General features: G+C 42.4%; 1 pseudogene; it reads right to left on the minus strand.

Annotated features, from left to right (window-relative positions):
* Positions 1-407: 407 nt before the first annotated feature.
* Positions 408-1,632, minus strand: LOC112064075 (transcription factor IIIA-like; annotated as a pseudogene).
* Positions 1,633-3,890: the final 2,258 nt, after the last annotated feature.

A 3,890-nucleotide genomic window follows, 5' to 3' on the forward strand; every position in this document is an offset into this window, starting at 1 on the left:
GCACTTGAGAAGAAAGTGTATTCTGTTGTTTTTGGATGGAATGTCCTATAAATATCAATTAAGTCCATCTTGTTTAATGTATCATTTAAAGCTTGTGTTTCCTTATTTATTTTCATTTAGGATGATCTTTCCATTAGTGATAGTGGGATGTTAAAGTCCCCTACTACAATTGTGTTACTGTCGATTTCCCCTTTTATGGCTGTTAGTGTTTGGCTTATGTATTGAGGTGCTCCTATGTTGGGTGCATAAATATTTACAATTGTTATATCTTCTTCTTGGATTTATCCCTTGATCATTATGTAGTTTCCTTTTTTGTCTCTTGTAATAGTCTTTATTTTGAAGTCTATTTTGTCTGATATGAGAATTGCTACTCTACTTTTTTTTTCCAATGCTCTGCACCAATGATTTTAATAAAAACCTGCTTCTGAGAGAAAATAACTGAGCTGTCTGGTCGGCGGTCCTTCAAACAAAGCAGTCTGCTGTGTAGCTGAGGCCAGCGTCACCATGGCAGAGTGCACCTTGCTCTCAGTGCAGTTCAGCAACTCCCCATTTCTGGGCAAAGACACATCCTGGTCCTGTGTCCTTTTAGGAGGGGTGTACCCACTGAGCCGAGAGGCCAGACTCCATTTTTCATGAGATGGTCTCACTTTGAGCTTCATTTTCTTCTTGTCAGGGACATGCACAACAGCCTGCCTGCTGAGGCTCTGCTTCATGACAGATGTCTTGCCGCAGCCAGTGTGCTCACACACTAACAGGCACTACTCCTCGTGGAACGAGAGTATGTGGCTCTGGAGGTTGAACACGGTGGTTTGGGTGCAGCCGCAGCCTTCTCTGGGGCACCAACACACATCCCTCTCTGGGGCATGAATTCTCATGTGCTGCTTCAGGAAATCCTTGCGTTTAAATATTTTCTGGCACACGTCACATGTTATGTCCTCCTTATGGGTTTCTCTCACATGTTCCAGAAGCTCTGTTTTTTCCACAAAAGAACATTCTTTTTGACATATATAGCCCTCGTGGACCTTCCCGTGTCACTTCAGACTGCTGGGGGAAGCAAAGTTTTTTCCACATCCTTTGTGGGTACACCTGAACAGCGGTTCGTTGGTGTGCTGGTACTGATGGATTTTCAGCTGCTGATGCTTCTTAAAGGTCTTCTTACAACCTTAAAACTGCATACATATTGTTTTTGCTGGTTTTCATGTTTGCTTTCAAAATGTTTCTTCAAGTTTGATTTTGTGTTAAATTTTTGATCACAGCCACTAGCTGTACAAACAAAACGCTTTTCTCTGGTGTGAACAGGGCATGGCAGCTGAGGTGGTAGTCCCTTACGAAGGCCTTGGCACAGCCTTCATGGTGACAAACAAATGGTCTCTCCCCCGTGTGCCTGCACAGGTGCGCGTCTAGTTTCCAGGCCTTGTAATTGGTGCTGCAGTTGGGGAAGGAGCAGATGAACCTCTGAGGGGGCTCCGGGAGTGCCGGGGCTAGGCTCTCGCTAGCTGTGAGGAACACGTTGGCAATGGTCAGGGATGACACCGCCTCAGCAACCGAGTCAGGCTGGCTCCAGGGTGCCTGGTGCCGGACACTCGGCCACGTGCTGAGCCACATGCGTTGAACCGATGCTGACCAACTACTCCAGGAGATCCTATGCGTGACCCCACTGCACTTCCAGGAGTGTGGCCCTAGCAGAGTGGGGTGGGGCTGGAGTGCCCACTCCAGCTTTCTTTTGATTTCCATTTGCATGGAATATCTTTTTCCATCCCCTCACTTTCAGTCTGTATGTGTCCCTAGGTCTGAAGTGGGTCTCTTGTAGACAGCATATGTATGGGTCTTGTTTTGTATCCATTCAACCAGTCTTTGTCTTTTGGTTAGAGCATTTAATCCATTTACATTTAAGGTAGTTATCAATATGTATGTTCCTATTACCATTTCTTAATTGTTTTGGATTTGTTATTGTAATCTTTTCCTTCTCTTGTGTTTCCTGCCTGGAGAAGTTCCTTTAGCATTTATTGTAGAGCTGGTTTGGTGGTGCTGAATTCTCTTAGCTTTTGCTTGTCTGTAAAGGTTTTAATTTCTCTGTCAAATCTGAATGAGATCCTTGCTGGGTAGAATATTTTTGTTGTATGTTTTTCCCTCTCATCACTTTAAATATGGCCTGCCACACCCTTCTGGCTTGCAGAGTTTCTGCTGAAAGATCAGCTGTTAACCTTATGGGGATTCCCTTGTATGTTAATTGTTGCTTTTCCCTTGCTGCTTTTAATATTTTTTCTTTGTATTTAATTTTTGATAGTTTGATTAGTATGTGTCTTGGCGTGTTTCTCCTTGGATTTATCCTGTATGGGACTCTGAGCTTCCCAGACTTGATTGACATTTCCTTACCCATATTAGGGAAGTTTTCAACGATAATCTCTTCAAATATTTTCTCAGTCAGTCCCTTTCTTCTTATCTTCTTCTTCTGGGACCCCTATATTTCAAATGTTGGTGCATTTAATATTGTCCCAGAGGTCTCTGATTTTTAATTTCATTTATTGTGTTGTTCATCATTGTTTGTTTCCTCTTTAGTTCTTCTAGGTCCTTGTTAAACATTTCTTGTGTTTTCTCCATTCTGCTTCCAAGATTTTGGATCATCTTCACTATCATTACTCTGAATTCTTTTTCAGGTAGACTGCCTATTTCCTCTTCATTTGTTTGGTCTGTTGGGTTTTTACCTTCCTTCATCTGCTGTGTATTTCTCTGTATTCTCATTTTGCTTAACTTACTGTGTTTGGTGTCTCCGTTTTGCAGGCTGCAGGTTTGTAGTTCCCGTTGTATTTTGTGTCTGCTCCCAGTAGCTAAGTTTGGTTCAGTGGGTTGTGTAGGCTTCCTGGTGGAGGGAACTGGTGCCTGTGTTCTGGTGGATGAAGCTGGATCTTGTCTTTCTGGTGGGCAGGACCACGTCCAGTGGTGTGTTTTGGGGTGTCTGTGACCTTATTATGATTTTAGGCAGTCTCTCTGCTAATGGGTGGGGTTGTGCTCCTGTCTTGCTAGTTGTTTGGCATAGGGTGTCCAGTACTGTAGCTTGCTGGTTGTTGAGTGGAGCTGGGTCTTAGCATTGAGGTGGAGATCTCTGGGAGAGCTTTTGCCATTTGATATTATGTGGGGCCGGGAGGTCTCTGGTGGACCAATGTCCTGAACTCGGCTCTCCCACCTCAGAGGCTCAGCCCTGACACCCGGCCAGAGCACTGAGACCCTGTCAGCCACACGGCTCTGAAGAAAAGGGAGGAAAGAAAAAGAAAGAAAGAAAGAAAGAGAGAGAGAGAGAGAGAGAGAGAGAAAGAAAGAAAGAAAGGAAGAAAGGAAGAAGGAAGGAAGGGAGGGAGGAAAGAAGGAAGGAAGGAAGAAAAAATAAATTAAAAATAAAGTTATTAAAATAGAAAAAATTATTAATTTTTTCTATTTTAAAAAGAGCAAAAGAAAGAAGAGAGTAACTAAACCAAAAAACAAATCCACCAATGATAACAAGCGCTAAAAGCTATACAAAAAGAAAAAAAATGGACAGACAGAACCCTAGGCAAATGGCAAAAGCAAAGCTATACAGGCAAAATCATACAAAGAAGCATACACATACACACTCACAAAAAGAGAAAAAGGAAAAAATATATATATATAAAGATAAAAAGGGAAGAGAGCAACCAAATCAATAAACAAATCTACCAATGATAATAAGCTCTAAATACTAAACTAAGATAAACATAAAACCAGAAACAAATTAGATGCAGAAAGCAAACCCCAAGTCTACAGTTGCTCCCAAAGTCCACCACCTCAATTTTGGGATGATTCGTTGTCTAGTCAGGTATTCCACAGATGCAGGGTACATTAAGTTGATTATGGAGATTTAATCCGCTGCTCCTGAG

Source organism: Physeter macrocephalus, chromosome 19 (assembly GCF_002837175.3).
Source record: "Physeter macrocephalus isolate SW-GA chromosome 19, ASM283717v5, whole genome shotgun sequence".
Classification (NCBI taxonomy): domain Eukaryota; kingdom Metazoa; phylum Chordata; class Mammalia; order Artiodactyla; family Physeteridae; genus Physeter; species Physeter macrocephalus.